A 13,421-nucleotide genomic window follows, 5' to 3' on the forward strand; every position below is an offset into this window, starting at 1 on the left:
GGGTCCTCTTCTCCGGCCTCAGTGCACAGTTGTTCTCACTGGCTTGCCTGCTGAAATGCAACAACAGAGGATCTCTGGGTTTTAGAACTAGTCCAGGGGTCTGCAAGCAAACCAGCGAGAAAAGCCATTTTTTCAAATTCGATTACTAAATCAATACTTCAAGAGCCGCAATGCACATGAATACAAGACAGTCCTTAATAAGTAACGTCAAGCTGTGCGTTTTGTAACCCCTTTTTTAAGAACAGTGCACACACAACCATTTGCAATGCAATCCATGTCAATATTTAACCCTTTTCTGAGTCCTAGCAAGCTCCAAGTTCAGTCCTATCTAGTGGCAATGAGTACCATCAATTAATTGGGAATCCAAAGGGCGTCAATTTAGGAGCATGCAGTATAGTAATCTTTATTTACAGCGGGTGCTCTTTGCATTTGTATAGAAAAAACAACTCCTGATCTTTCATTTCTGTTTTCTTATAAAATGTCTCTCTTTGAAACATGTTACTAATTTTCTCCTTGTCTCTAACTTCTTTACTGCACCCCGGTACAGCATTTACCCATCTCTCCTTTATTTCCAATTACTAAGTCACAAAGACAATTAAACACATTCCTAATATTGTTTTTCAAGAAAGCAACTGATGACTGCCAAAGAGGTGTTATCTTTTCACAAAGGCAAGCGGAGGTGGTGGTCCATGAACAAATTTCTCTTTGCCCACGAAAGCTTATGCTTCAGTATAGGACTTGCTGTTGTTTTTGCGGATGCAGACTAACACAGCTACCCGTCTGATTCTTTTCAGATGTGAATCAAAAACATTTGAGAATCCCCATTTTGAAACTGGGGCGGGGGGCGGGGAGAGGTACCTGAGCTGCTCCATACCTGCCTGGAACAGAGATTGGCTGTGGAACAGAGATTGATGCTCATTGAGGCAGGATCTGAGCACGCTCCCAAGCAGCGACCCTGTGCATGAAGAGCACCCTGGGCTACGCTCCTTGCTTGTGTCCTCTTCTGAAAGGCACGAAGGTGCAGCTCCAGGCACTGTATGAGTCTAATTGTGCAGTGACAGGCCCAGATGATGGTAGCAGGGTGAACATCCACAAAACAGCTGCAACCTCTTAGCCAGAGGGAGATGGAAAAATGCTGGTCTGGCAACTGCTGCTACCTGACAGCAGCTGCAGGCCTGGTCCGACTCCAGCTGGTGAACCCGAGAGGAGCGTTCTTTGCCCAAGGAGCATATACGCCCTTTTTGCTCCAGCTTCCCAGCCGGGGCATTCTCACTTTCCCAGTTAACTGATTCCTTGCTTAATGGCAACAGACACTGCTCTCTGGCCACCCACTGGCCTTCCTCTGGGGACAGTCAAAGGTGCCTATTGGCACATGGGGTCCTTTGTAGGGTTCCCCCTAACTTTTTCCATCCTTGGGCAGGATAAGTTTTGTTATGTGCACCAAGGCATGTGCGGATGTGCACCGCTGGTAGAAACACAGGCTGCTGGCTGTGGGCGCTCTGCTAATCAGCTGGGCAGCACCCAAATCTCCAAGCGCTCAGCTTACAGGGAACACTGGTCCTCTGCCTGGCAAATTTTGAAATGTCTTCCTGTTCCTTCCCACCAGCGTGGAGAAATGGGGCTGGGTCAGATTTACACCACAGGTGCACGATTTCAGCTGGGGTTTGTGATGGGGCAGGATCAAAGTGAGGCTGTGTCCTGTTTACCGGGAGCTCCTGAAACCCAAGAACTGCGACAGGAGAGCGGGGACCAAATCTCAAGAGGAGAGCTGGGGGAGAACAGTGAAATAAGCATGACCAACCCTTTGAACTGTTAAGCAAGCGCGCTGAGATTGCCCCTTCTGCGTTCACTTTTGATGACTCGCCTAACGAACAGTCAAGCTCACTGGCAGGAAAAGCTCAAAAGCAGCCAGGCCGCATCCATCCGCCCAGCTGGCACCTCTCTGCGCCTGCCGTCTCGTTCCATAAACCCTCAGCTTTCATCTGCAGACGTCTGCAGCCGAGCCCTTGTGGCTGCCATGAGACCCTCGAAAACATTAGGGATGTGTCTGCAGGGAGCCTGGAACAAGAAGTTGTGAGCAGCTCCATTCATCTCAGGGAGGGGTGAACTCAGAGGTCCAGTGAGGGTCTTTTAAGTGCTGCTGTTAACTATTTTATCACTGGTGTAAGAAAGGGGAGAAAAGGCGACACCAGCACAATTTAACCATGACTCCTTTAGGTTCAGGCAGAGTCATCTGGGGGGCAGCCTCCCTTTATTTTCTTCCCTGCTAGGGAGCAGCCAGGCCCCAGGAGCCTTGCAGAGCCCAGGAGAGATGCTCAACCATGAGGGGAAGTCACTCTCCGTAAGCCCCCGGAGGCCACAGAGTTCACTCAACGGGGCCAGAACGTTTCTAAGAAACAAGCCTGAGTGGTCTACCAAAGCCACTCGCTCAAGCAGGTGGGGGTTACAGAGAAGCATGGGGGCAAGGTTTGCATCATCACACATGGTGCAAGGAAAAGAAAAGAGCTCAGAAAAACAGCAGCCCTGGAGTTAAGTGGGAAAATCATGGGCTGCACATGGATAAAACCTCTCACCCCATCTCTAAAGCAGAAACCCCAAAACTCTCTGCTTTTAACCTCTTGGCAGTCCTCAGCTTCTATGTATGGGATGAGCTTATTTTGTGGGCGGTGTTTGGAAGAACACCACCATCTTTATTCCCAGTCTGAGCCCTGCTGACAAGAATGTCCTTAGACACCAAACGGTTTGTTACCGTTGTGGAGAAGCAGAGGAAAGAGGTTGCTGAAGGGTATAACAGTGAGTATGAACTCAGCAAACCTCACTCAGAGCTAGATCTATCCAGCCAAGGAACAGAGATATACCAAACTGCATAGCCTGCATTGTAAGTGCGGTCCATGAGCTGTTTGCACAGAAGATACAGCTCAGGTATTCTTTATGGAAGTTATTCTCCAGATTAACTTGAGCTAAGTCTGCGAATGGCGCAATCTGGTCACAGGAAGGCAGAGAAAGAAGATGTTTTTGGAATTGTTTTACTCATCATTCCCAGGCTGTAGGGGCACTCTCACAGCATAATGGTGCGCCCAGCACGCACTGGGCGGGCACGGTCGCAAAATGGAGAATTTCTGGCCTCTTCTTTAGTTGCACCGAAGTCCTGATGAGGAATTGCAAAGAGATTTTAAACTAGGTGGAGAAGGTGGGGTGTAATATCTTTTACTGGGCCAACTTCTGTTTCCTCACCCATCTTGTCTCTGTAATATCCTGGGACCAGCATGTCTACAGCACTGCTTTAAGCTAGATAGCAGAGTGCTCAATGCATTTGCTTTTCAGTTCTGATGTCCTGCCTTTGAATTCTTATTAGGCCACAGCCAGGGTTCCCTCTTGTTTTTTCCATCCGGGGCGGAATAAATGTTGTTATGTGCACCAAGACGGGCAGATGTGCACCACCACTAGAAAAACACATGCTGCCGGATGCAAGTGGCTGCAGGCACTCTGGTAATTGACTAGGCAGTACCTGCATCCCTCCTGGGTAGCTGTCCAAGCACTCAGCTTACAGGAAACACAGCCACAGATACACAGGGTTTGTGGCATCAGTTGAATAGCTGTCTGGCCACAGAACAGCTAGTTCAGGAGTCGGCAACGTGCAGCTCTTGAAGGAGGCATTTGCAGCTCCAGGCACTGACTTCTCTGTGGCTCCAGACACTCGAGTGACCCCACCCTGCCACTGCTGGAACAACAGCACATGTCCCCAGCCTGGCCAGCGCTTGACTCTCCCTCCTTCTCCTCCTCCTCCTCTCATGTCTGGCCAGGTCAGGGGTCAGCAGGGGATGGGGCTGGCCAGCGCTCAACTCATCCACCTGCTGCTCTCATATCTGTGCAGGGCAGTGTGTATGTGTGTGTGCGCTGCTCTCATATCTGTGCAAGGCAGTGTGTCTGTGTGTGCGTTCTCATATCTGTGCAGGGCAGTGTGTATGTGTGTGCGCTGCTCTCATATCTGTGCAAGGCAGTGTGTCTGTGTGTGCGTTGTTCTCATATCTGTGCAGGGCAGTGTGTGTGTGTGTGTATGTGTGTGTGGAGGGGTGGCCTGTTGCTGCACCTGTGTGTTTTGGCTCAACTCTACCATGGCAAGTCCCATGGGTGGGGGGGGGTGTGGTGACAGTGTTCAGGGGAATGCCTGGGAGGGGATGGGGATGGCTTGTTGGATTCGTGGCTAGTTATGTGCCTTGTGTTTTTTAATAGCTCATCAGAGGTGCCCAGAGCAAGGGCTGGATGCATACGTGGAAATATATAATTATGGGCTTGGGGGTTCAGGCACTGGAGTGGGACTCAGGAGAATCAGATTCAGTTCTTGGCTCTGCCACAGACTCCCTGTGCAACCTCAGGCACGGTGCTCATTCCCCTTGTGTCCCAGGTCCCCATCTGTACCCGGGAGCTAGTCCTGCCTTTCTTGGCTGTGCCTGCATTGCAAACCAAGGTGTGCTCTTAACTCAAGTTAAAATAGAAGTGAAAACCCAGCTGCTCGGTGTCTAACTCAGCTCCTGAGGCTTGAACTCAAGCATTCCCTGAGTTCAGGTCCCAGCCGCTGTGTCTCCACTGCTGAGCTGAGACCAGCTGCTTCACTTTGCAGTGCAGCGTCTGTCTGGTCTGTTCAGATTAAGCACACTTCAGGGCAGAGAGCGCCTCTCCTCCGTACGTGTACAGCACCTGGTACAATGGGCCCTGATAGCAAGAGGCCAGGCCGCGGGTCGGCCTTCAAAACAGCAAGAAGGGCCGTTTTTTCCAATTCAGGAAAAAACTCAGTAATACAAGAGCCGCAATGCATGTCAGTACAAAGGTGGTCCTTAATAAATAACATCGAACTTTTTGTTAATGCCATTTTTGTTTAAAAAAAAAAGAAAATAGAGGTGTCTGTACTCCCCCAGTTCCCCGGCCCTCCCCTAGCCACGCCCACATCTGGAGTTGTCAAGGTGCCGGTACTCAGTACTGGCACAAAAAGAGCACTGCTTTTTGTAAAACCTGTTTTAAGAGCAGCGCACACAATGCGATCCACGTTCGCTGCAGGACGTTCACAAGCTTTTTCCTTATTCCGTCTCCTCACACTTTACACGTGTGTGTTTGTACCAGTGTCGTCCTGACTTTCACTCCTGAACCGTCTCGCTCTCGGGAGGCTGCGCCAGCTTTTCGAGAGCTCCTATCGTTTGCTGGTCAGATATGAGTTGCGCATTGCTGGGCTTTTAGACATTCACCATTTGTCAAAAATATCAGGAGGGTGGGGGGCCTCTTTGTTGTGTTTTGTTTTTTACTTTGCAATTATAGCATCAGGAGTCACAAAGAAGTCCTTAAAGAGCCCCACGCGGCTCCGGAGCCACAGGTTGCCAGCCCCTGGGCCAAGGAGTAATGCAACTGCAAGGAGTTGGGTGGTGGGGTTTATTTCATCCCCAGGCTATTTAGCTCAGCAGACCTGAAATGGGACACACCTGCTCCGGGGCAGGGCCTGGACCGCACTGCCAGGGGAATGGAGTGTGCTCTCCTGTTTCACTGCAATGCCCGTATGAGCATAATAAAAGGAAAATTTTTTCTGCGAATGTTTTCAACTCTCCTGCTTCAGAAAGCAGATTCCTGCAGGAGCCTGGGAGCAGGCTGGCATCCTCCCCGCGCCCAGCTGCTGAGAGGGACTTAGGGGCTCCCAGCTGTTTGTATATGAGGTTCTTGCTGCCAGGTGGGCAGGAGCTGGTATTTACTCATTAAATTTCACAGCCTGGGATGGGTAAGGACCAGGCAGCCAATGGGCAGTGAGCCACAGAAGTTCACAGCCTACTTGACTGCTTTTTGTTTTGATAGTGTATAGACTAGCATGGCTCCCTCTCTGTTACCTTCTTGGGGAGCATGAGTTCTCCTGGGTGGCATGCGGTGTGAGGGTGACAATGGGTCCAGTGTTACGCCCCTTTTGCTGGGGCAGGTCTGCCAGAGTGTACTGCGCCGCTGCCCAGCCCTGGCCCTCCAAGATCCTCCAGGACCGGTGCTGCTGGGACAGCTCAGAAGAGGCGCAATTATCCTGCGCTCCCAGCTTACTTAATGGATTAACAGTTCTGCAAGCATTTGCTGCTCTGCAAAGAGTGCAAATCCAGTGCCTGGTCAGTTACAAACATGTCACTCTCCTCTGCTCTGCTGCAGAGGCCTTGGCAGGCTGAGCGAATAAGGACAGAGTTTTTCAACACAGTGCAGCTATAGACGCTGGGTGTTCCCCTGGTGTCTCAGGGCAGGGCTGTTCTGGGGGCTTGGTTTAGATCCAGGAGACAGTCCCTCCCTGCTCACCTCCAGATTTTATTGTTGTTAGCGGGCCATTTGGTGGAGAACTGATGCACTCGAAACACCCACACTCAAAGTGCTCATCATGCCCTGTGCAAATCTGGCACTGATTCTGTACTTGTGCTAGTGTAAATCAGGGAGGAACTTTGACACCAGTAGGATTACTCTGGTGTCAGAGGGATTTGTGGCAGGCTAGAGGGTTTGGAGCCAGGCCATGGGCTCTGCTGGGGACAGGCATGAAGTGGCTCTGAGCTCTTCCCCTGGCTGCAGGAATAGCAGCAGAGCCCAAAGCAGCTTCCTGCCCCCTCTCCCCCCACAAGAGCCTGCAATCTGGATCCAGGCCAGGCTTGCCTCATCAGATCTTCAAGACTCAGGGTCTGCAATGGCCAGGAGAGCAGGCAAGGCAGGGAGCCTGCTGGGCTTGCTGCATAGCAGGAGCACTGGTGCGTGCTGCCTGGGAGCAGTCCTGGTTTCATCAGCCAGAGTTCCCTGTGCAGCCCCTGCCAGCTGGGGGAAGAACCTCCCCCTTAGTGGTGACTGAGCATCAGTTCCAGATCCAGCAGGGGGCTTGTCTGGGCACCAGCTAGGAGTCAAAGCTTGCGTGAGGCTGCAATTCCTGGGACTTGTGTTGGGTGTCCCCCCTTGCAGTGCCTGGGGCCTGCATTGGGTGTGCTCTCTGCAGGGCCTCAGACTACGCTGTGGCACCTAAGACTTGAAGTCTATGCACCTGCTGGCCCTAAGAGAGCTCCCTGCTCCACACGGAGTGGCCATCCAACTCTAGGTGGCTGCCAACAAGGCAGCATCCATCCCACCCCCGCTTCATCAGCGCTGTCTCCTCAGCTTCCTGCTACTGTCTTCCCTCTGCCACCTCCTCTTCTCCACAGCTCCTTCTCCCCCTGCCTCACCCACAGGGGCCCCCACCCATCTCTCACTCCCTCATCCTTCTCCACCTCTCTCTCCCCCCACCACACCTCTCCCTGCTAGCCTAGGGTGGACTTGAACCTGGGAGTCCTGGAGCTTAATGCATCAGGCTGTACAGCTCAAGCTAACAGCCAGCTGCCTTTTAGCACAAACTGCCAAGTCACCTGCATTGAGTGCGAGAGGGGCCAGGTTCAAGTCATCCTGTGGGCGGTTACCCCAAGCAGCCTGGACCTCCGAGGCTTTGGGAAGGGGTCTCTCACTTCTGAGCAAAGCATCTTCTCCTCTGCTGCTCTCCCTCACCTCACCCTGAGGCCCCCCTTGTCCCCTTTCCACAGTCCTCAGCCCCTCTCCATCCTTTCATGGTCAAGAGCCCTCCCTTTTCCATTCCTGGAGGTAACCCACCAGGAGTGGGGCTATAGTTTTTGAGAGCATGGACCTAGCCGAGTGCCCTTGACCAAGTCTCCTTTGCCCTCCTAACTGCGTTGCGCAGAAGGAAGGAGAAGCAGGTCGAAAGAGCGGGTGGCCACACCTGTTGCTCTGTTCTTGCAGCCACAGGGGCTGAGTGCATTCAGGAGGGTCATAGACCATAATATCATCAAAGCCCTGGACTAATTAAGCGATGCCTGCAGCAGGTGAAGTCCTACCCCGTGGAAGTCCATGGGAATGCTGCCTTGACTTCATCGGGGCAGGAGATTGCCGTTTTCCCTCCGTTTTGCTTCTTCATGGGATGCCAGCAGCTCGGAGCCGTCAGATACCTCCAAGCCAAGGGGTTTCTCTCGGTCTTCCTGACTGTGCCCCTCAGTCTCGCTGTGCATTGTACTGCCCCCGGGTGCCTTCTCCCCCGTCAGGGCAATGGGTGAGTTGCACAGCAAAGGCATTTTTCAAGGTGGTGATAAAATACTAAGTAACTGTCACATGCCTCTTTGCTGGCCAGTGGGCAGTTTCTGAGACTCTAGCCAGGCTGGGGAAATACGTAGGCGCCTCAGGAATGCTAATTGGCCCAGAAAGAAAAGAAACAGCTTGAACTCCAAACCACTGGGAGCCGTTTATCCTGACAGGAAAATAGCAGGCAGCTGATTTTCAGCAATGCAGGAAAGCAGCAGTCGCCTGGGTTGAGTCTGCCGGGCTGATTTGGTTATTGGTTTTCAAATGGCTCCTCTGGGGCAAAGCCGGTCTGCCGCAACGAGGACATTGCATAGGCTAATTGGGGGATTCTTTAAGCCGGTTCAGACTGGGATGGTCATGTGACTTTCTTGGTGGGTGGGACCTCCCAGAGAGTGGGCACCATTGGAGAATTGGCCTACAAGGCAAACATGTTGGCTGCCTGATGTTATAGCATGGAGATGATACTGTCACTCTGCCAGCTGACGACGTCCCAGCATAAGGCAAGTTGGTACGTATCCAGAAGTAGTTGTGGGGCAGTAAAATTAAATCCAGGTCCGTCCCATAACATTCGGGTCAGAGGGGCAATGCCAGAGCCCTTGGCGATGCCCAGTGGCGAGGCCAGCAGAGCAAGGTCCCATCTTCCCAGTGAATGTTGGAATGAGACAAGAATGGTGAAGAGTTAAGGACACTTTGGGGCAAGCTGCCAAGGGAGGGTCTGGAATCGACTTCAGTTGAAATCATCAGAGCTATACAAAACATCTGGCCTTGGTTTCAGATAATGAAATCCATCCTCTTGGGCGCAAGGGCTGGACTGGAGGAGCTGGTGCAAGAGCCCTCAGAACTTCCTTTGGTTTGTTGTTGGACTTTCTGTTGTTTGTTCCACCCTCTTCGACGCCTGGAAATCACTTCTGTTTTCCTGGCCCGTTCCTCCCTTCTCTCTGGGGCCAGGATGGTGGTTTCTCCCTGTGGTGCTAAGGGAGCTGAAACAAGCATGGCTTTGGAGCTTCGCTGGTGTCCAACTGTCGTGTGCAGCCCCAGCGTGTGCAGGTCCCTTTGCTTGCCCTTGTACAATAGAGTAACAGGTTGCAATTCCAGAGCACTCGGAGAGGTAGCTGTGTTAGTCTGGTGCTTCACAAATAACAAGCAGTCCTGTAGCACCTTAAAAACTAACACATTTATTTATTAGGTAATGAGCTTTTGTGGGTAAATCCCACTGCAAATCTGCTGAGGACCCCCTCGTGCTGTAGGGCTGTGGTTCTCCACTCTACTCCTATCCCAGGAAACTCCATTTTGAGTAAAGCAATGGTGAATCCAGCTGTACTTGCAACCGATCAGCCTCTTTGGTGGGTAAAAGGGAGTGAGTGTTTTTATCCCCATTGTACAGATGGAAAAACTGAGGCACAGAGTGGTGCATTGGTGTGTCCAGTGTTGCCATCTGGTAGAAAAACCTAGGCATCCTGCCTCCCAGTTCCCTGCCCTGGACCACTCTGCCTCTCAAAGGTCAGACTGGAGCAACTCTTTCCCCCCCACCCCCCCAACAAACTTGGTGTTGCCTGATTCTCATGGGCCAATACTTATGCAGTGTTAGTTGGAAATGTCTGTAAACTGTGTTTAAAACAAAACGCAGCACAGTTCTACTGAGGTAGTTTTGTAACAGAGAGGAAGCCGTGCTAGTCTATACACTATCAAAACAAAAAGCAGTCAAGTAGCACTTTAAAGACGAGCAAAATAGTTTATTAGGTGAGTTTTCGTGGGACAGGCCCACTTCTTCAGACCATAGCCAGACCAGAACAGACTCAATATTTAAGACACAGAGAACCAAAAACAGTAAGCAAGGAGGACAAATCACAAAAAGATAATCAAGGTGAGCAAATCAGAGAGTGGAGGGTTGGGGGGGAAGATCAAGAATTAGATTGAGCCAAGTATGCAGACGAGCCCCTATAGTGACTCAGAAAGTTCCCATCATGATTTAAACCACGTGTTAATGTTCCGAATTTGAATATAAATGTCAGTTGGTCCACTTCTCTTTCTAAAAAGGAGCGATAATGTCTCTTCAGTAACACACATACCTTGAGGTCATTGACAGAATGGCCCATTCCATTAAAATGTTGACTAACTGATTTGTGGATCTGGAGTGTTTTGATGTCTGTTTTGTGCCCGTTGACCCTTTGTCTAAGGGAGTTAGAAGTCTGTCCAATATACAAAGCATCTGGGCATTGTTGGCACATGATGGCATATATGATGTTAGTAGAGGAGCATGAGAAAGTGCCCGTGATTCTGTGAGTAACCTGGTTAGGTCCAGTGATGGTATTTCCAGAGAAGATATGTGGACAAAGCTGGCAGCGGGCTTTGTTGCAGGGAAAGGTTCCAGGACTGGTGTTCCTGGGGTATAGACTGTGGCTGTTAGTGAGGATCCTCATGAGGTTGGGAGGTTGTCTGCAGGAGAGAACAGGCCTGTCACCCAGGGCCTTCTGGAGTGTAGCATCCTGATTAAGAATAGGTTGTAGGTCTTTAATAATTTGTTGCAGTGGTCTGAGTTGGGGGCTATAGGTGATAACCAGTGGTGTTCTGTTCTTGGCTTTTTTGGGCCGATCTTGGAGTAGCTGGTCTCTGGGTATGCGTCTGGCCCTGTCGATTTGTTTTTTTTACTTCTTCTGGTGGGTAATTCAGGTTTATGAATATTTGGTAAAGTTCTCGTAGTTTTAGGTCTCTGTCAGTTGGATCAGAGCAAATGCTATTGTACCTAAGAGCTTGACTCTAAACAATGGATCTAGTCATGTGTGCAGGATGGAAATTAGAAGAGTGTAGATAAGTATAGCGATCAGTAGGTTTTCGGTACAGTGTGGTACTGATCAGGCCATCCTTGATTAGTACTGTAGTGTCCAGGAAATGTATCTCTTGCATGTTGTAATTGAGGCATAGGTTGATGGTGGGGGGTAGATTGTTAAAGTCTCTGTGGAATTCTTCTAGAGCCTCTGTACCATGGGTCCAAATCATAAAGATGTCATCAGTGTATCTTAAATAGAGGAGTGGTAATAGGGGACGAGAGCTGAGGAATCGTTCCAGGTCAGCCATAAATATATTAGCATATTGTGGGGCCATGCGGGTGCCCATAGCAGTTCCACTGATCTGGAGGTATAAATTGTCCCCAAAACGTAAATGATTGTGTGTGAGAACAAAGTTACAGAGGTCAGACACCAGACTGGCTGTGGTGGCATCAAGGATGGTATTCCTGATAGCTTGTAATCCGTCTCTATGTGGAATATTAGTGTACAGAGCCTCTGCATCCATTGTGGCAAGGATGGCGTTATCGGGAACTTTTCCGATGTTTTATAATTTCCTCAGGAAGTCGGTGGTATCTCGGATATAGCTGGAAGCGTTGGTGGCATAGGGTTTGAGGAGGGAGTCCACGTAACTGGATAGTCCGGTGGTAAGGGTGCCAATACTTGAAATGATAGGGCGTCCAGGGTTTCCAGGTTTGTGGATTTCAGAAAGTAAATAGAATAATCCAGGCTGCGGCTCAGATGGTGTGTCTGAGTTAATGAGGTCCCGAGTAGCAGCAGGGAGTTCCTTCAGTAGTTGTTGTAATTTCCTTTGGAATTCAAAAGTGGGATCAGCAGAGAGAGGTCTGTAAAATGTGGTGTTGGAGAGTTGTCTGGCTGCCTCCTGTTCATAGCCTGACTTATTCATGATGACAACAGCACCCCCTTTGTCAGCTGGTTTGATTATGATGTCTTGGTTATTTTTGAGACTCTGGACAGCATAGCGTTCCGCATAGTTGAGATTGTGTCTCATTTGGCATTGTTTGTGTATAATGTCAGACTGAGCACGGTTGCGGAAGCACTGTACCTAGAAGTCCAGACTTTCACTACGACCCTCAGGGGGAGTCCACATAGAGTTCTTCTTCTTTTGTTGTTGGTAGGGGGGGTCGAGAGAGTCAGACTGTTGTTCATAGGTGTGCTGGAAAAATTCCTTTAGACGGAGGCGGCGAAAGAAGGCTTCAAGGTCCCCACAGAATTGTATTAAGTTCGTGGGGGAAGTAGGGCAGAAGGAAAGACCCCAGGATAAGAGAGACTCCTCTGCTGGGCTGAGTTGGTAGTTTGAAAGGTTAACAATGTTGTTGGTCGAGCTACTGTTATTGTGGTTGAAGTATCCTGAGGAATGAGGTAATGAAGAAAATTTATTCTCTTTTCTTTTTTGTAGAAAGAGGAAGTGTGTTTTATAAATATCTTGTCTGGCACTGGTAAAATTTCGTACTGTGGGGTCTTGTGTGGATGCCTGTTTGTTGATGATAATTTCAAGTTCAGAGAGTTCATTTTTGATCATCTTTTGTTTATTGTAAAGGATTTTGATCAAGTGGTTCCTCAGTTTCTTAGAAAGCGTGTTGCATAGACGTTCACTGTAGTCAGTGTAGTATGTTGATTGTAATGGGTTTTTCACTGCCAGTCCCTTGGGTATAATGTCCATTTTCTTGCATTTGGAGAGAAAGATGATGTCTGTCTGGATCTGGGCGAGTTTTTTCATGTAGTTGATGGATCTCCATTCCAAACGGCTAAATGTAGTGCCTTGCATGTTGAATAGTAACAGAGAGGGAGCCGTGCTAGTCTATACACTATCAAAACAAAAAGCAGTCAAGTAGCACTTTAAAGACTAGCAAAATAGTTTATTAGGTGAGCTTTCGTGGGACAGACCCACTTCTTCACTACTTCTTAGGTAGTTTTGGTTCCCCATTGAGAAGGAGACTCAGAATGCACAAACAAGCGACAGAGGGCTGTCATTTTAAAATGACACTTAGCACTTCTGATCTCATCAGGTTGCTGCAGCCTGCTGGGTCCCATGCAGCCCTACCTGGGTTTACAATCAGCTGAATTATTTGTATTCGCTATTACTCCCTTCCAGGCAAAGGATCCTAGGGACATGATGGCTTCTCCGTGAGCCTCCCCGGCAGAGCCAGGTCTGCTCACCAAGACTGCAGTGGGTTTTTCAATCGCTGGGTGTAGCCCACTGGCCGTTAGAGAAAGACAATGCCAAACAAAACGGGAGTGGAATATGTTGACATGGCCAGTAAAGCTCCAATACTAAGCTCGTCATCAAGTCTTGGTGCTCTGATCTGAGCAGGTCTCCATCATGGGAGATGCAGGAGCCGCTCCCAAGATCTGAAATGCTCAGTGTCGTTCTAGGCTTCACAGCAGTACCTGTCACAGTTCGTTCCTGGGGGCAGGAGCTTCTGCCCTTGCCCATGTACCTGCTGCTGAGATGGCGTTCCCCTTGCAGGACAAGGTGTCTCCGAGCCACAGCAAGGATAGCATTCC

General features: G+C 49.9%; 1 protein-coding gene across 3 annotated transcripts in view; it reads left to right on the top strand.

The window, feature by feature from the left end:
• Nucleotides 1-13,421, top strand: part of ACSF2 (acyl-CoA synthetase family member 2) — an 82,292-nt gene that overhangs the window by 59,297 nt on the left and 9,574 nt on the right. The window lies entirely within an intron of this gene.

This window comes from Carettochelys insculpta, chromosome 20, assembly GCF_033958435.1.
Source record: "Carettochelys insculpta isolate YL-2023 chromosome 20, ASM3395843v1, whole genome shotgun sequence".
Taxonomy (NCBI): domain Eukaryota; kingdom Metazoa; phylum Chordata; order Testudines; family Carettochelyidae; genus Carettochelys; species Carettochelys insculpta.